Below are 20,281 nucleotides of genomic sequence, written 5' to 3' on the forward strand. Positions count from 1 at the left end.
GGAAAAAATGAAGAGTGCCAGTGAGCTATGAAGGCACTATGGAAAGGTTTAACATATGTGTATGTGCAATCTCAGAATAAGAGAGAAAAAAAATTAGAAAAAATCATGGTGATAATTTCCCCAAATTTGGTAAAAAGGATACATTTACACAACAAGTCCAGTGAATCCCAAGCAGAAAAAAAATACAAAGAAAACCGCATCAAGGCACAACAAATAAAACTTCTGAAAACCACAAATTAAAAGAAATTCTTGAAAGCAATCACAGATTAACCACAGATTAATTTATTACACGCAGTGAAGTGATATGGATTAATAATTTCTCATCAGAGGCAATGGACAGAAGAAGATAGTGGAATGACATTTCTAAAATGCCCAAAGAAGAAAAAAGCCAACTTGATGTAGTGAAAATAACCTTCAAGAATGAAAACAATATGAAGACATTTTCAGATAGACAAAAACTAAGAGAACTTTTATCAGCCAACTTACAGTACAAATAAATGCAAAAGAAGTTCTTCGGGGGAGAAGAACTGATGCCAAAGGGACACTCAAGTCTTCAGAAGAGAATGAAGTACCAAAAATAGTACATGTGTAGCAATATAAAAGATTGTTTTCTTCCTTCCAATTTTTTTTTAACATTTTTAAACATGACTGTTTAAAGCAAAAATTGTAACAATTTATTATGGGATTTATAACATTTGTAGATTAAATACATATCGTAACTAAAAAATGAAGGAGTTTAAAAATTTATATTTTTTAAAAAGGTTATTATACTTTATATGAAATGGTCCAATGTTAAATCTAAGTTGACTGTGAATAATTAAGGGTGTGTATTGCGATCCCTAGAGGGACCACTTGAAACAATGCAAAATGATGTAATAATCAAAACCCATTAGAAGGCAATGCTCTCAAAGATTCAATTAAATCAGAGAAATTAAGAAAGTGGAATCCGAGAATCAAAGAACTTGTGACGAGCACTGGGTGTTGTATATAAGTAATGAATTGCTGAAGCCAATATTGCACTGTATGTTAACTAATAAAATTTAAATAAAACCAATCAACCAAACACAAAAAACAAATGGAACCAACAGAAAACAATAGTAAAATAGTTGGCCTAAATCCAAACATATTAATAATTGGATTAAATGTAAATGAACTAAACAATCCAACGAGAAGTTAAGAATTCTCAGAATAGATAAAAGAGCGAGATGCATTGTAGTCTCTTCACAAGAGATGAACTTTATTTATATATATTTTAAGAGAAGAACTTTAAATATAAACACACAGATTGGCTGAAACTAAATGACAGTAAAAGATAAATTATTCAAACAGTAAACTTAAGAAGGTTGGAGTAGCTGTATTAACATAAAATATAATAGATGCCAAGGCAGAGAGTATTACAAAGAGATAAAGAGAGACATAGTAAAACAATAAAAAGATAAATTTCCGAAAAGACATAATAATCATACATGTATATGCCTAATAAAAGAGGTTCAAAATATATTAGATAAAAAAAAATTAAAGGGATAAAGAGTCAAATCCACAATGATAGTTGGGGTTTTCTCTTAGCAATTGATAGAGCAAATAGACAAAGATCTGAATAACACTATCAACCTCCTTACCTAATTGACATTTATAGAACACTACACTAAAAACTGCAGAATAAACATTCTTTTCAAGTACACATGGCATGTTAACCAAGAGAAACCATACACTGGACAATAGAAAAGTCTTAACACCTTTAAAAAGATTGAAATAATGCAGATTATGTTTTCTGACAACAATGAAATTAAATTAGAAACAAATGACAATAAGATATGTAGGAGAAATAAAGCCCAAATATTTGGAAATTAAACAACACACTTGTCAATAATCTATGGGTTAAAGAAAAAAAATCACAAGATACATTAGAAAATATTTTAAACTGAATTATAATGAAAATATGGCCTATCAAAATTTGTGGGATATAGCTAGAGCAGTGCTTAGAGGGAAATTTATAGCTTTTAAAGGCCTAGATAAGGAAAGGATAAATATATAAATCAATGACCTAAGGTTTTACAGTAAGATCTAGAGAAAGAAGGGTAAGATAAATCCAAAGTAAGTAGAAGGAAATAATAAAGAGGAGAAATTGATGAAACAGAAAACAAATAATAGAGAAAATGATACGTATAAAAGTATTTCTAAAAGATTTATTTTATTTATTTATTTATTTATTTATTTATTTATTTATTTATTTTAGTGGAGGGCAGAGAGAGAATCCCAAGCAGACTCCCCACTGAGCACAGAGCCCATGTGGCTTAATCTCATGACCCTGAGATCATGACCTGAGTGAAACCTAGAGTTGGGCGCTCCATGTACTGAGCCTCCCAGGAGCCCCTAAAAGTGTTTTTTGAAAGGATAACAAAATTGACAAGCCCTAGATAGACTGACCAAGAAAAAAATGAGAGATATTACCAATATCAGGAATAAATGTGTAAATATACTACAGGTATTACCAACAACTTTATGTTAATATATTCAACAACTTAGATAAATGGACACATTCTCTGAACAATACAACTTACTAAGACAGACACAAGATGGAATAGTAAATTCAAGTAGGCCTATATCTACCAAAGAAATTGAATTTGTTGTTGAAATCTTCACTCAAATATGAAATCGTTTCCCATGGTTTCACTGGTGAACTCTGTTAAACATTTAAGTGAGAGAATATATCAATCTTACACAAATGCTTTCCAAAACGGAAGAGGAGGAATGTGCTTTATGAGGCCAGCATGACCATGATACCAAATCTGACAAAGACATTTCAAAGAAAGAATATTAATACACTAGCCCTGTCAAATCGGCCACCTAGCTTGGTTTCCAAATTGCTCTGAGTTTGGCTGGGGGGAGAGGAGGCTGATGGGCTACAATATCAAACTTTTGCAGAACCTCCAACTGAACTTGGAAGTGAGTGCAACACAATCTGAGTTTCCTCAGGTTCCTGCGAGGTCTGGACAGAAATAAGAAGTGAGTGAATTAGTGTAGGACAGCTGACTTTGAAGATAAAAGTCTTGATCAGCTAAGTAAGCATTATCGCCAGATACTTTGAGAACTCTACGATTCGCAGTATTTATAAGAGAATTCTGTGAGATTATGCTATGCCGGCTGTACTTAGCTTTACCAGTCATCTGAATAGTCCACGTGGTAGACATTGAGAAGGAATAAAATAATTAAATAATGATGGATGCAGAACACAAGCAGGAAAAAAAAAAACAGTGAAACTTCTGAACAGGAGCAAACACATCAATAAGGAAACAACAGTAAAACTTAGAACTCCAAGGCAGGGGAAGAAGGTAAAGAACAAGATGAACACATTTTATCCCTAAACTTGGCAGAAAATGAAAACAAAGATCACTTAAAATCTTTATTTGGAGTTGGAGTCTTATAAAGCACATGTGTGGATTAACAGGAAGCTGACAAAATCTCAAAGATCTCTCCTGATGATGTGCTAGCACTGCCGGAGTGCAGACTATCCTGGTGAGCCAGCTGTGGGCAAGCGCTTTGGGACAACAGCAACAACACGTTGATCCCTTTGAAAACACAGCAGAAACAGATGCTGGAGATCTGCAAGACCTCCACTAGGAAGAAACAGGGAAATGGGAGACACGTCTTTTGCACTGTCACGGACAACGTGGTAGACGTAGCTGGGAAGAGTAATCACCAGTCCTGGTGAAGTTCATCCATGAATCTCAACATCAGAGAGAGGAATATGGGCTTTCTACCTTCGGGAGCTTCTGTAGACATTTTGACTGCAAAATTTCACACTACGCTAACTGAGAAGTAGAGAACTAACCTGGAGCGCTGGCGTGGCTTGGCTTCGATTGTGTCTGGTGGACTCTCTCCCTCAATACTGGTCATGGTAACTTGATCCTTAGAGAAATAACCCCTACATATCCACACAGTCTAGTCTTCCTTCGCCTTAAATACCTAAATGGTCAAAGGTAGTGTCTGTGGTGGGAATATCTGTTGCTTGGGAGCAATTAAAGATGTTCTTTTTTTCTATCGATCACAATTGCTTTAGAGCTCAGTGATGGACTTTCTGTCCTCTTTCGGAATGACAAAGGAAAAAAGACAAATGAACTGAAGGAAGTTTGCCATTCTCAATGGATAGGCAGGTATGATGCTTTTGAAATTTTTGTGGAACTCCTGCAAATACTTGTTTTATGTTTGGATGGTATAAACAATGACATAAATGTTAGATGGAATAACTTCATAGCTGGTTGAAACTTTGTTCTTTATAGTGCATTAACAGATTTTGTTTTAATTATCATCATTGTTCATAAAAATGTCCTATTTTTAAAAAGAACCTTTAAGAAAAAAATCTCCATGGCCACATCTCCAAATGTCTTCTTTGCAGCCAGCAGATTGACTAGAGTTACATTATGTAAAGAGATGGAAAATATTAATGTTTATTATAAATTTTGATTTGAGAACACCACAGATTTGTCACCACTTGATATTTAAATGAAATTTCCTGAGAAATTCCTCAGGGTTTAGCAAGATAATCTAGAACCTCAAGAATCCATTGCAAATTACTATGAAGAAATAGTGTTCTAATAATTAAGGACATTATTCAGGACCCTAAGGCTATATTCTTAGAATAGCACCTCACAAGTCTTAAATGCTTACCTCAGGTAGTCTCATAGAACAGCTCACACTCAACACCATGCCAACATGTATGGAAGTAACTTATCCAATCCCAACACACTCTCTGCCAACATTCCTTGTTGGAGGATGGAGCCAAAACACAGAGAAGACATAGAGCTTCCATCCACCACGTACAAAGCTCTCTGTCTCCCTTCAAGATTTTTCTTAATGTCTATGTATTGCAGAAGGGCCTATATATTCTTCCTTGATGAAGTTTAAGAATGAGAGCTATGAAATTAGATGGAAACATCTAAAAGCATATCTAAAAAATACTTCAACCTACCAGAGGTCAAATAACTTTGCATAACAAGAATCTTGAAATAAAAATATGATCTTAATTTAATGGTAGGCACATATATCAAGCTATGCGTTTAAGCCAGAGCTTCCTACAAGTACTTAAAAAACCACTGGAAATACCTAAGAGAAGTTTTGCAAATAGCTTTATCCTTATATTTGGTATTTGGAAGAAATATCTGTTATGTGTATGTATGTCACCAAATATTTGCCCATGGGCCTTCCACTGAATACAGTAAACATTGATAAACCACCTGTTAAATGGCCACTGTCTGAACTTTCATTCTTTGAAGAACTATCTTTTCAGAAGACAGCATTGAAAGAACATTTCATTTCTGTGTGATTTCTGTTGTGGTACTCTGGAAATATTTTAGTTAAGTCATTTTGAACATAACATTATTACTGTGGTGGATCTAATCATCAGATATTAGTCTCCAATTCTTTGAAGAAGTAAATATTGAAGAGGTGTGGGGAAAAAGAGTATATTTTATAAAATATTACAATAAAGCTCAGGACTGACCATTGACTAGTAGGTGTTTTAATATGTTGTTATAAATCTCTAATGGGCAGTTCAGGGCATTACCAACAAGTGAAGAAACTGTGAGCTCCAAATCGCCAAACAGAGATTTCTTTCAGTGTAGATTTTATTATAGATTCCATTAAATGAGTATAAAGAGAAAACTGAAGTTTGAATAGAAAGCAATTCACTATTGTTTTGTATCTGATTCTTATTTATATTCATTTGTTGAATTTGTACCCTAATGAGTCATAAACTTTCTAAGAGGAGTACACCAAACACTTTTATATCATGGTCAAGACAAAATCAGAGGCCAAGGATATTGACCACATATTTGTTTTCTTTCTGTAACCATATCTCCTATCTTGTCTTGATTTATAAGAATTACCTGGGGAAAATAGAAATGTTGTTTTTATAAAAATAATATAGTAATTATTGTTATTTTTGGTGAGAAAAAGAAAATTTTACAATGTATATTAATCTAAATAAAATGTGAATTGTTTTCTTAAATTTTCTATGTTTTCTTAAAAATTATTAAAATCCTTTATTACCTTAACAAAAACAAACCTTTGTCAAACTCTTAACAAAATATCGGCAAGTTAAGTCCAGCAATATATTAAAAGAATGATACACCCAACAAAGTAGTTTATGCTGGGAATGTGAAGTTGGCATCACATTCAAAAGTCAATCAATATTACCCATCATGTTGACAGAAAAAAAGAAGCAAAACCATAGAACCTTCTCAATAGATGCATAAAATGCACTCGACATATTAAAAAACTGATTCTTGATATTTAAAAAAAAACCTTTAAGTAAACTAGAAATAGAAGGCAACTTCCTCCACCAGATAGAGAATATTTATGTAAATCTTACAGTTAATATAATGCTTGATGGTGAGAAATGTATTCCCTATTGAACTGGACACAGGGCAAAGATTTCCCCACTTAATGTTGTAATGGAGGCTCCAGTCAGTGGAATAGGGCAAGAAAATGAAATAAGGAGCAAATGTGTATTTGTGTAGAAATTCTAAGGAACCTATAAGCAACTACAGGAATAATAAGCAAATTTTAAAATGTTGCAGGATCAATGGTCAATATTTTAAAATAATTTGTTCTTTTTATTTCATCGATTTGCTGCTAGTAAAAATTTAAAATTCAATTTTTAGTAACAATTAGAAAAAGTACTTAGAAATAAGTTAAAAACATGTAAGACCTCTCCACTAAAAATTACAAAATATTGAGGAGGGAAATTAAGGAAAACTCAAATAAATGGACATATATGCCATGTTTATGGATTAGAAAACTCAGGTAAGTTTGAAAAAGAAGAAAAAGGTTGGAGGATTTATACTATCTGAACTTAAAATTTACTAAAGTTACATCAATCAAGACAGTGTGATATTGGTATAAAGATGGACAAATATCAATGGAACAGAATAGAGAACCGAAAAATAAACTCACACTCATATGATCAATTAATTTTCAATGAAGATACCAAAGAAATTCACTGTGGACAAGGAAAATCTTTTCAATGAAAGATACTGGAATAATTTGATATTGAATTGACAAATGTTTATCCAAAGGGAACCTGGATGTTCTTTAGTGTTGCTCTTGTCTAATACACTAATCTGATATGTCATCATTTTCTATTTACACCTTGGTGATGTGGTATCAGCTAATCAAAGCACTGTTTCCATCATCATAGTAATATCCCCACTGTAGGATTCGTTATCTTTTTATAAAAATAATCTTTTTAAGTTATAAAAGCAATAGTTTTTCATTAATGAAAGCTCCAATGTTAAAGTATAAAGTAAACAAAAACTACCCATGATCATACAACCCAGACATTTTGGGGTGGTCTTTCTAACCTTCTACATGTGATTTCATAAAATTTGTATAATGCATTTTTAACCTAATACTATTTTGCACGTGATTTTCTTTTTTTCAAGACTCCTTAAGAGTTTATTGTTTATGTTTACATAGAATGTGACAATATTAACTTTCATTTCAACATATTTTCATGACATTTATAATTGCATTCTCTGAAGACGTAAATTTTAACTGCAAACTATATCCCAACTACTCTTCCAATAGACATCTATTTCTGGAGTATACACCAAACCCATAATGACTGTTCTTCTGTGGAAATTGCCCATTTCATAATCCCCCATCCAAAATTTAACTTTGTTGCTCAACAAGCATGGCTCAGAGAAGAGATCATGGAACAAATTTTATTGTAAATTTTATTTTAAATTTAAACTTAAAGTTTATTTCAGATGTCTAGTTCTTCTCTTGCCCCAATGACATTTAGGGGAGGTCACAAACTGAGCATTTCAAAATTAAATTTTATATCCTGTTAGAACAAAAACCACAGAAGCAGTCTCTAGGCAGCCAAAGTTACAGTAAATAATCTATTCTAAGACCACAGTTGATTGTAAAATTCTGGCAACCTGAACAAAATGGGCCAATTATGCTCTCACCCAGGAATTTCAAAATGAAGCCCAGAGTAAAGTTTGCCTCTTCATGTGGCCTGCAATTAGAAACCACTTTGTGGAATGAAGGACCAGACAAAGGCAGTCTTTAGAGAGAAGGTAGCAGGAGGAAATGCACAAAGGAGAAGCAGATAAGGACCAAGAGCACTTCCTGGATTCTGTCAGCTGTCAGTTGCTGGTTTCACTTCCTTCCAGAAGGCCAGTTGCATTCCTGCCTTTGGGTTCTGTGAAACCCCTCAATCATCGCAATACCCAACTCCCAACTTCTCTGGTTTTTTGGTCAAACTGAGTTTCTGTTAAAAAGGTCCCAATAATGCAAAAATAAACATGGCTTACAGGAGGTTTTCTCCTATAAACAGCCAACCCTATTCATGATCAATATATTCTTTGGCTTTGCCCATGGAAGAGGGCCCTTCTCTATTTCCTCAATCTAAGGGTCCGTGTTAGCTTTACATTGCCTGATGCTCACTCACTACTTACACTGCTCCCCACTCAGTACGTATATGCCCCCTGCTACTCACTACTTATATGCCCTGTGCCCTATTCATTATATATATAGCCCCACTCACTACTTACATGTTCCCCACTCACACATTACTCATATGCCCTCTGCTAACTCACTAAGATGTATAGAGTATAAGAGAAGTAAGAGTATAGAATCACTCAGATCACCTCTGCTCTTTTGCAGCTTCAGTGTCAATCTTTTATCTATATTTTCCAGAGGTGGGAGAGTAGGTTGTCAGAAAATGCACAGGATTTGATATTCAGTGACTCCTTCAGATGAGTTTTTAATTTAAATCCTTTTGTGTTATTCCTAGAAAGGAAATCAAGTTTTATTTGCCTAATATTACTAGTATTTCTGACGTAGTCAATAATTTTAATACTTTGACAATGAAGCACCTGTTTTCTTTGGCTTCTGAATGTCAGTAAGTTCTGTTTTCAGAAATTCTGCCCTGGGTGAAATTCAGATTTACATGTCATATTTTTAGTGACTAAGGCAAAAAAAAAGTGACATTCACTCACCTTGCTAAATAAAGATGTTTCCAGTATTCCCAATATAATTTGTTTTTCTTTTTGTTGCTTCTTCACAACTGTGTAGACTCAGGATAGTTAGATCTCTCACATGAAGACTAGCTTCCAAGAGGTTCTCTTACAGCCTGGGATCACCTTACCAATATAATTTTTACTGGTTAGTGTAGTTCTAAGGCTACGTCTAGAAAACGAAACAGAGTAGAGAATTAGCACAACTCTAAAATGTCCTGATAATTTTTCCTCACATGATTTAGAAAATTATCTTTATAATTCATGTTGCAGACTCTGTCCACCTTGGGTGAAAAATTATTGGCTTAGAAAAGTAGTTTGTAGAACATATTAGGTTTTCAAAACTTGGTCTCTCTGCACTCTCAAACTATTGTGAAACTTTAAGTACATTAATCAAGCAAACATTATTTATCAATAAATAGCCCTGTGCTAGGTGGTATGTGTTATAGAAGCCCCGCCATGAGATGTGGACTTTGCACTCCTATGTCTTGTAAAATAGATGGGAAGAGGGGCACCTGGGTGGCTCGGATGGTTAGGTGTCTGCCTCTGGATCAGGTCGTGATCTCTGGGTCCTGGAATCAAGCCCCGCGTCGGGCTCCCAGCTCAATGGGGAGCCTGCTTCTCCCTCTCCCTCTCCCCCTGCTTGTGCTCTCTCAGTCTCTCTCTCAAATGAATAAATTCTTAAAAATCTTAAAAAAAAAGTAGATGGGAAGAAATATAAAGCACAAGTAATAAAACAGTGTAGAGTGAAAAACATATACTGATTTTTAGAAGTTTTGAGACAGGCGAGAGAGAAATGGAAAAAGTAAACACAGAAGCTAAGTTACAGAGGACAGAGAGAGAGAGAGAGAGAACATTCTGTATCTCTGTCAGAGAGTACATTCGAAACCAAGTTTCAAAAACCCAATATGTTCGACAAACCAGGGATTTGATTTGGGGCTAGAAGGAGAAGACAGGATTTGAAAGGCTAAATTGCCACATGGACAACATAAGCCAAAGTGTGGAGATGAGAATACACTCAGTTTTGCAGAGAAGCGGTTAATCTCACCAGAGCATAAATGCATATTGGAAGCCATAGGAAACAACACTGGGTAAGCATGGTGGATAAAGAGAAGCCAGAGGAATTTAAACATAAGGAGCATTGGGAATTGCTCAGCAGAGAAAAAAACAGGATGAAAATTGGGGTTGGGGAGACTAGTTGGCAAAGGTCAAGAAAGATGCATTGGAAGGGTGGAGACTGGAGTCTGGCAAGCTAACTAGGGCATTGCTGGAATAATCCTTCTATGAAGCAATGAGGACATGGACTGGGCAGTGTCATTGTAAATGTAGTGGTTCAATTTCATTCCTTTGCATGAGGCTGTCCAGTTTTCCCAGCACCATTTATTAAAGAGACTGTCCTTTCCCCATTGTATGCTCTTGGCTCTTCTAATTGACCACATATGGGTGGATTTATTTCTGGGCTATCTATTCTGTTTCATTGATCTATATGTCTGTTTGTATGCCAATACCATACCGTTTGATTATTATAGCTTTGTAATATAGTTTGAAATCAGGGAGAGTGATGCTTTGTTTTTTCTCGAGCTTGGTTCTTTCTCAAGATTGCTTTGGCTATTCAGAGTCCTTTGTGGTTTCATATAAATTTTAGGGTGGTTTGTTCTATTCCTGTGAAAAATGCCATTGGAATTTTGATAGGGATAGCATTGTATCTGTAGATTGCTTTGGGTAGTATGGATATTTCAACAATAGTCTTTCTATCCATGAGCATGGAATATCTTCCCATTTATTTGTGTCTTCTTCAATTTCTTTCATTAATGTCTTATAAACTACATACTTCAGAGATTTACTATCTTTCTATTACCCTTCAGAGAAGACACTCTGGAAGGTTAGATTCTTATTCTAATGATGTTGCCATTACTTTGAATACTTCTTAATTTTCTTTCAAACCAAGTTATGAACTATGGAGACAAAGGTTTCACCACTTATGTTACACCTCATTTTTTAAATTTAAATTCAATTAATTAACATATAGTGTATTATTAGTTTCAGAGGTAGAGTTCAGTTATTCATCCATTGTATATAATACCCAGTGCTCATTACATCTAGCGCCCTCCTTAATGCCCATCAGTCAGTTATCCCATCCCCCCCTCCCCTCCAGCAACCCTCAGTTTGTTTCCTATAGTTAAGAGTCTCTTATGGTTTGTCTCCCTCTCTGATTTTGTCTTATTTTATTTTTCCCTCCCTTCCCCTATGATCATCTGGTTTCTTAAATTCCATATATGAGTGAAATCATATGATAATTGTCTTTCTCCAATTGACTTATTTCGCTTAGTGTAATACCCTCCAGTTCCATCCATGTCATTGCAAGTGGCAAGATTTTTCTTTTTGATGGCTGAGTAATATTCCATTGTATATGTAAACCACATTTTCTTTATCCATTCATCTGTCAATGGACATCTGGGCCTTTTCCATAATTTGGTTATTGTGGACATTGCTGCTATAAACACTGGGGTGCAGTGCCCTTTGAATCACTATATTTGTATCCTTCAGATAAATACCTAGTGGTGCAATGGTTAGGCCATAGGGTAGCTCTATTTTTAACTTTTTGAGGAACCTCCATACTGTTTTCCAGAGTGGCTGCACCAGCTTGCATTCCCACAGTGTAGGAGGGTTCCCCTTTCTCCACATCCTTGCCAACATCTGTTGCTTCCTGACTAGTTAATTTTAGCCATTCTGACTGATGTAAGGTGGTATCTCATTGTGGTTTTGATTTGTATTTTCCTGATGCCAAGTGAGGGCTAGTATCCAAAATCTATAAAGAACTTATAAAACTCAACACCCAAGGAACAAATAATCCAATCAAGAAATAGGTAGAAGACATAAACAGACATTTCTCCAAAGAAGACATACAAATGGCCAACAGACACATGAAAAAATGTTACACCTTATTTTTGATCAAAAGAAATATTTTCCCAGGCTGGTCATTCAACTGATATTACACCAAACAACTTCTGACTATTTCCAAATAGCAAATCCACTCTCAAATGATAAACATTAGTACCATTGATGGCCTTGTTTTTTCTTTAAAGATTTTATTTATTTACCCGACAGAGAGAGAGAGAGAGAGAGCACAAGTAGGCAGAGAGGAAGGCAGAGGGAGAGGGAGAAGCAGGCTCTCCACTGAGCAGGGAGCCTGACATGGGGCTCGATCCCAGGACTCTGGGATCTTGACCTGAGCCAAAGGCAGCTGCTTAACCAACTGAGCCACCCGGGTGCCCGCATTGATGGCATTTTAAAAAAGTGTGCTAACTATTTATCAAAGTTAACCTAAAATATCCCAATGTGAAAGGAAAGATTCTAATTGCAAATAGAAAAGCAACTTTATTGGCATAAATGCTTGACTTTATACCAGGAAAACTTTTTAACATAACTTTTTAAAAGTATATATTATACAGCAATTTGTTCCCAGATACTTAAATAGTTAGCCTTAATTGGCTACTCTTACTGAAGCAATGATGAAATTTTCAAGGATGCATTTCCAATTGAGGTCAACTCAGCAATTTCAAAGTAAGGGACCAATTTAAATACATGCATTTTTTTTCTTCCTCATCTCTTAGGCCTCAGTGTGCATGAGAAGGAAATGGCCTTGTTTTTCAAAGGCTCACAAAGACTAGTAAGGAATAAACAATGATTTCAAAATGCTTAATAATCTATTCACATCATGTTCAGACTTTCAGAAAGGAAGAACGACAAGCAAAAGGAAAAAGGGTCTTTAATTTGTCCCCACTTTAAGTAACTTCCCCAGAGTTTCCAGACCAACACCAACAACAACAAAATCATTATAAAACAGTCACTCTGTTTAAAATGTGATCTTTTTAAATCGGTCCCTTAGTACACGTGGACCACAAATTTTTCACTGCTGATCCTCACCCTGGAGTAAATTAATATGTTTATTCATCCTTCTGTATTTTATGTATCATATTTCACAGTAAAATACTAAACTGCACTTTATTTGAACTTAGAAATCCAGGACAAATACAAGGAGTTGAATTAAAGGGGAGGTTCCCTTGGAAGCCAGACTCTGAGAAGCAAGAAATGTTCCCTGGTTGCAGAGAGGAAATTGCATTTTATTGCGCAACTTGTTTGTTATTCAGCACCCTTGGCCTAATTCTGAGAGATGCCACTTCAACTGTTGCCCAAACTCAGTGCCTTGCTCAATCAGTATCTGTCAATTTGATTTTAAGACACTGTCTTCTATTCCTCTGGTCGCTGGGAATGAAAAATTCAGAGAGGGAACTGAGTGCTCTAGTTGATACAACCTTTTCTCAAATTTGGAATTGAGTCACATGATTTTGGCTCTGAGGAGGGCTCCAATTTATCCTATTTTTATAATTCCTTCAGCATTTATGAGATATATATGTATATGTACACTTACATTGTTTATATATATGTAATGTAATATATTTTACTGAGTACACACATATATAATGTAATATAGAAAAGTATATAATGTATATTATATAATGTGTAATACATATATGTATATTACACATATTACTATACATATGGCATACAATACATATATAATAATATACATACATATATACATAAATAATTTGATTGTATGTTACATATGCACGTATAATACATGCCACATATGTATATTTCATATGCACATATTACACATGTAAATTTCATATATAATGTTAGTGTATGCTCAGTCTCAGGTTGTTTTTTACCTGTTCTTTTTTTTTTTGAAGATTTTATTTATTTGACAGAGAGAGACACAGCTAGAGAGGGAACACAAACAGGGGGAGTGGGAGAGGGAGAAGCAGGCTTCCCGCTGAGCAGGGAGCCCAATGTGGGGCTCGAACCCAGGACCCTGGGATCATGATCTAAGCCAAAGGCAGATGCTTAACGACTGAGCCACCCAGGCGCCCCTTTTACCTGTTTCTTTATCGTTTCTAACATATGTTCTGTTCTCCCTTAAACCAATGCTGAGATCTTCAAGGATAGGAATAACAGTTTCTTTTTAAAAAACCATATATGATTAGTATAAGGAAAGAAAAATGATGAAAATTATTGAGTTCAAGGTTGTACTTAAACAATGGGCCCAATGTTTTCATTATATTCCCGGTTACCCCAGATATTTACTATATGAGCTTGAAAAAGTTATATTATCTAAGATGGCATAAAAAATGGCCACTGAAAAAATTATGTTCGGAGTTTTACTTTTCTTTATTGTGACAAGATATTTCCAGTTGACTTCAATCTATGATAGATTGGTTATGTAACTTAATCGGAAGGAAATTTAACATGGACTGGAGTGGTGGAGGTAATGTTCATTCTGTATATGATATAAAAAATTAGGCAGTTGGAATGGGGGAAGGAAGGTGGTCTGGGTGAGTTCTCCAGGAAATGCCTTCACTAGCTGCAAAAGTTTTGCTTGGGTAGAAGGATTTTGTGATAAACAAGATCCACTCAAATTGTTTGGGTCTGATAGAAAATTTGGATCACCTAAATTTGATTATTACATTGAATTCACCAGTAGATTCCAAGAAATAGAATTACATTGATTCCAGGAAATAGAATCAGTGAAAACATCAAGTACAAGAGAACGAAGTCCTATCAGAAAAGTGTTGGAATATTAATTAGGTTAGCTAAACTGCCAAAACAAAAGTTCCAAAATTCAATAGCTCAGTACTGAGAAAGTTCAAAGTAGGTTCAGGTCAGTAGGGGTGCTCTATGCTCTGTTCCATGCACCCTTCCAAGAACCTGGGCTGATGACCTCTTTGATGTCTTCAACCTGTGGCTTTCAAGGCTACCTGGGTATCACCATCCCAATAGGATAGAAAAGTGAAAGAGTATGAAGGAACTGTTATGAGAGATTTTTATACACCAGGCCTGAAAGGGGAACAAAGCACATGTGGGCACATTTCCTGGCTGTTCCCTAACTCCAAGGAGGGTTGGAGAACATATCTGGCTGTGTGCCCAGGAGGAAGGGAAGAAGAGAATTTGGTGAACAGCTAACATCTCTCCACAATTATCATACAACAAGAAATTTCTTCTCCTATAGTTTCTATAAATTGCAAGTCTCAGAAATATTACTAAAAGGAGGGGGTAGTTTGGGGGAGTAACAGTTAGGTTTTGGGGGTCTGAAGTTAAATGGAATTATGCTAGATGACCTTGGCAAGTTACTGGATGCTCAGAGCTACACTTTACTCATTGGAAAAGTAGAATAACAGCCGAACCTTAAAAGAGCATTGTGAGGGTCATAATCTAGCACTTGGAAGATAGGAAAAGTCAAATGATAGCTTTTAAGCTGTTTGTAAAACTTTCCTCTTTCGTTTCAGAGCTTCTTTCAATAATATGAGGAATATCCCTTCTGCTGAACATATTGTATAACACAGATGTCTTCGAGATTTCTTATTTATTTATTTTTGAGAGAGAGAGAAAGAGAGAGAGAGAGCTAGCACAAGTGGGGGGAAGGGTGGGGGGAGCTGCAGAGGGAGAAGCAGATTCCCTGCTGAGCAGGGACCCTGATGCAGGACTCGATCCCAGGACCCCGGGATCATGACCTGAGCCAAAGGCAGACACTTAACATACTGAGCCACCCAGATGCCCTAACCCAGATGTCTTCAAATCTCCTGAATCTCTTAGGTTACCCTTGGGATGTTTAATTTTATGTACCAACTTGACTGAGCTATGAGATGTCCAGATATTTGGTCAAATCTTGTCCTGGGTATTTCTTTGAGGGTGCTTCTAGATGAGATTAAGGTTTGAATCAGTAGGCTAAGTAAAGTAGGTTGCCTTCTCTAATGTGTGTGGGCCTCATCCAATCAGGTGAGGCAGTTAGGGGACCCTTTTCCTGCTCTTCAAGCCACAAGAGGACTTCTCCTGGGGCTCTCTCTGTTGGTACCCTATGTCCCTGTACAGGTTCTGTGCTGTCCTGAGCCTGGGCCAGGGAATACTGGAGGAACAAAACATGGGAAACTCATTGTCTGTTTGGTGGCACTTCAAATTCTCATCCTCTTCTCAAAGCCATCTGCTACTCTTTACTTTTCAAAGTTCTTCCTGCCTTCTCTCTAAGTGTAATAGCTGCATTCCACAGAGGACACCAGGTGAAGGGTTTACTCCATCTTACCTTGAACTGAAATGTGACTTATTATTATTTTTACTTATTCAAGTTTTCCTTTAAGTATGAAGCAAAAGCAACAACAAAAGATTTTAAGGAATTTATTGTATTTTCCACAGACATTCTTTTTTTTTTAAATTTTTTTATTGTTATGTTAATCCCCATACATTACATCATTAGTTTTAGATATAGTGTTCCATGATTCATTGTTTGTGCATAACACCCAGTGCTCCATGCAGAACGTGCCCTCCTCAATACCCATCACCAGGCTAACCCATCCTCCCACCCCCTCCCCTCTAGAACCCTCAGTTTGTTTTTCAGAGTCCATCGTCTCTCATGGTTCTTCTCCCCCTCCGATTTCCCCCCCTTCATTCTTCCCCTCCTGCTACATTCTTCTTCTTTTTTTCTTTCTTAACATATATTGCATTATTTGTTTCAGAGGTACAGATCTGAGATTCAACAGTCTTGCACAATTCATAGCGCTTACCAGAACACATACCCTCCCCAGTGTCCATCACCCAGTCACCCCATCCCTCCCACCCCACCCCCCACTCCAGCAAGCCTCAGTTTGTTTCCTGAGATTAAGAATTCCTCATATCAGTGAGGTCATATGATACATGTCTTTCTCTGTTTGACTTATTTCGCTCAGCATAATACCCTCCAGTTCCATCCACGTCGTTGCAAATGGCAAGATCTCATTCCTTTTGATGGCTGCATAATATTCCATTGTATATATATACCACATCTTCTTTATCCATTCATCTGTGGATGGACATCTTGGCTCTTTCCACAGTTTGGCTATTGTGGACATTGCTGCTATAAACATCGGGGTGCACGTACCCTTTCGGGTCCCTACTTTTGTATCTTTGGGGTAAATACCCAGGAGTGAAATTGCTGGATCATATGGTAGCTCTATTTTCAACTTTTTGAGGAACCTCCATACTGTTTTCCAGAGTGGCTGCACCAGCTTGCATTCCCACCAACAGTGTAGGAGGGTTCCCCTTTCTCCGCATCCCTGCCAACATCTGTCATTTCCTGACTTGTTAATTTTAGCCATTCTGACTGGTGTGAGGTGGTATCTCATTGAGGTTTTGATTTGGATTTCCCTGATGCCGAGCGATATTGAACATTTTTCATGTGTCTGTTGGCCGTTTGGATGTCTTCTTTGGAAAAATGTTCCACAGACATTCTTAATGTCAATGATGAAGTAATATTGTGCAACTTATAGAAGTTGAGAGGGAAGGGGTAAAGGGAATGTTTAAACATACAGATTTCCTCATCTTTCATAGTTGGGATTGAAATGATATCTAAAATGGCTAAGATTTAGAAAGAATCCGCAGAAGAGTTAATACCAGTTGATGCCCGAGGAGTACCAAGTGGTTGGGGACCAGGGATGGAAGAAGACTTTTCACTGAACACACTTTGTATGATGAGAGTTTTCAACCATGGGGATGTATTATGTCTAAAAAAGGGGTCAGGGCGCCTGGGTGGCTCAGTCAGTTAAGGGTCTGCCTTCAGCTCAGGTCATGATCCCCTCCTGGGATCGAGCCCCACGTCAGGCTTCCTGCTCAGCGGGGAGTCTGCTTTTCCCTCTCCCTCTGCCCCTCCACCCGATTCGTGCACGCTCTTTCTCAAATAAACAAATAAAATCTTAAAAAAAGGGCAGAGGGTGAGGAGAAATAGAGGTAGATGCTTGCCCATCAAGAGAATTCCTTACAAGTCCTTTTTGCATATTCTTTAGAAGAAATATTGTTCAGAAAGTTGGCATTTCCATATAGATTTGTAAAAATCTATTAATACTTAAATAAAATAATAATAAAAGCTAGCTTTAATTAAATATTTATAGCTCCCAGACTCCATTCTGAGTACTTGTATGACCCTCACATTAGCTCTAGGAAATGTTAAAATAAAATACATAAATGAATAGTGGAAATATATGTATATATATTTCCCATTATAGAAGGAAATTGGAGATTAGACAGGTTAAGTAATTTGCCTAACGTTAAATGTTCACATCTGGAAAAACAGTCAAACTAGGATTAGACCATGTAGTTTAGCAGTAGAAGTAAAGAGTAGAAAAAATATATAATCTACTATAATCTGATGGGGAAAAGGAGGAAAAACAGATGTGAGAAGTGGAAGTAAGTAATTTTAGGATTGCTTAGAGTGGTCAGGAGACACATTCTAAATAGAGGATGATGTTTATATTAGTGATGGTGATAGAGATTACAATAAGAAATAAAAGCAGAATATACTCTTTTAAATTATAAGAAGCACATAAAGGAAACACAAACCATACTAATTAAATACCTCTTTTAAAGAGCAACACAAATAGGAAGAATAATATAACTATGATACAACTAATACCACATACCTATTATATCAATGAATGGAAATGGCTTAAAATTTTCTATTAAAAGAGTCTAATGGTGCATCACAAAGTCAAACTCAACCACAGAACCGCTAGAGCAAAGTTATTCAGAAAGGTTGAAAAAGAATGGACAAAATTATGCTTGGCAAATGCAAACAAGAACATTTCCTTTAAGGTCATGACCTTAACATTAGACAAGATTAAATTAAATGTTAAAAGCTTCTACAATACAAGTGAAGACTTTTTTTATTATTATTTTTTAAGATTTTATTCATTTATTTGACAGAGAGAGAGCAAGCAGGCAGAGCATCAGGCAGAGGGGTTGGGAGAAGCAGATTCCCGATGAGCAGAGAGCCCTATGCAGAGCTTAATCCCAGGACCCTGGGACCGTGACCTGAGCCGAAAGCAGATGCTTAATCGACTGAGCCACCCAGGTGCCCCAAATGAAGACATTTTAAATTGAAAAGTGTTCACCTTAAAAATAAAACTGCCGGTTATTTTACCAGCAAAAATGGGTTTATTTGGGAATAGCACAGAATTGTAATCCTGGACAAGCAAACTAAGGCAAATACCAAAGGCAAGTCCACCGAACAAAGCAGAGGAGTGCTCTTTACAGAGGAGAGGGGGAAGTTGGGAGGCTGATACAAACAAAAAGTCCCTTGGAATAAACTGGAAGTTAGAAGGATAGTGGCTCCTCATTGGCTGACGTGTGGCCGGCTCTCATTGGCTGGGCTGTTGCCGGGGGAGGGAGGAAAACCTTTCTTCCTCCTGCTGGGGTAGTAAAGTAGTATCCATGAGCAAGGTCTGTCTCTTCCTGTCAGATTTGCAATTGATAAGAAGTGGTACGGCCTGAGAGCTCCTGTCATCCAACCCCCGGATTCCATTTTAGTGAGGTTTACCTTTATTAGTTTTCACAAAAATAAAAGTAATAATTAAACTCTAACATACTTGAAAATCTGTTCACTGAAAAGTATAGAATCAAAATTCATAAAGCTCAAACTACAAAAATAGGAGAAATAGGCAGACATATTGAAAGGGTTCTATTCAAAGTCCCCCCTCCCAAGCCAAGCTTACAGACAAATCTCACAGGGGTCTGTACTTGGCCCTAACTCTTTGTTTTTCTAGGTCATGGTGCCTCGCATTCTCAGAAAATAGACTGCAACTACCAAACATATTCTTCTTTAGCTGGACCACAGCCCACATCCTGGACGAACCCTGGACAAAGCCCTTTGTGAAACCTGTCACCTCCTGCTCTACCTGGCCAAGGGTTGACCTCCTCCCCACACACCCTCCCCCATGGGCACAGCTGCAACCCTCTCACATCCTTAAATTCCCTTGCAGAAACTTGGGGCTGACACCTCTCTTAATGTCTGGCCCCTCTCCTCCCTTGGAGAGTGAATAAACTCTGTCCTGCTTGTTGTTCTACTCTTGGTGCAATTCTTTGCTGCCCATGTCACTGGCCACCCTAACACATATATTATTTGTAGGAGACCGACCTCACTCAGCCTGTTTTGGACTGTATTATTTGTTCAAATTATTAGTTGCCTCCATGCACCCATCCTTCCCCTCCTTCCTTGTAGGTGGAATATACTTCTTTTTCCTATTCATTTTGGTCTTAATTATGCAACTGCTTTGGCCAAAAGAATGTGAGTCTATGTGACATGGACCATATCTGTTCATAAACTTTAAATGCACCTGCTTAGTTTGGCCCTGCCTCTCTTGTTCCTCCTGCCAGCCCTGGGATCGGGGGTG

General features: G+C 36.7%; 2 long non-coding RNA genes across 4 annotated transcripts in view; one reads left to right on the forward strand and one right to left on the reverse strand.

Moving 5' to 3' along the window:
* The window catches only part of LOC118544662 (uncharacterized), a 35,319-nt gene extending 25,112 nt beyond the window's left edge, over positions 1-10,207 (reverse strand). For 2 of the 3 annotated variants that reach the window (XR_004921705.2, XR_013440973.1), the window contains exons 1-2: positions 10,075-10,207; positions 9,009-9,198 (exon numbers count right to left, since the gene is read on the reverse strand). This is a non-coding gene — a long non-coding RNA (uncharacterized LOC118544662). Of the gene's footprint in view, positions 1-9,008; positions 9,199-9,541; positions 9,901-10,074 lie in introns of those variants that run through there. The other variant, XR_004921708.2, reaches the window with a different exon arrangement.
* Positions 9,955-19,954, forward strand: LOC118544663 (uncharacterized). Its single transcript, XR_004921709.2, has 2 exons — positions 9,955-10,117; positions 19,655-19,954. It is a non-coding gene; the product is annotated as an uncharacterized LOC118544663 (long non-coding RNA).
* Positions 19,955-20,281: the final 327 nt, after the last annotated feature.

The sequence above is a fragment of the Halichoerus grypus genome, chromosome 9, assembly GCF_964656455.1.
Source record: "Halichoerus grypus chromosome 9, mHalGry1.hap1.1, whole genome shotgun sequence".
Lineage (NCBI taxonomy): Eukaryota > Metazoa > Chordata > Mammalia > Carnivora > Phocidae > Halichoerus > Halichoerus grypus.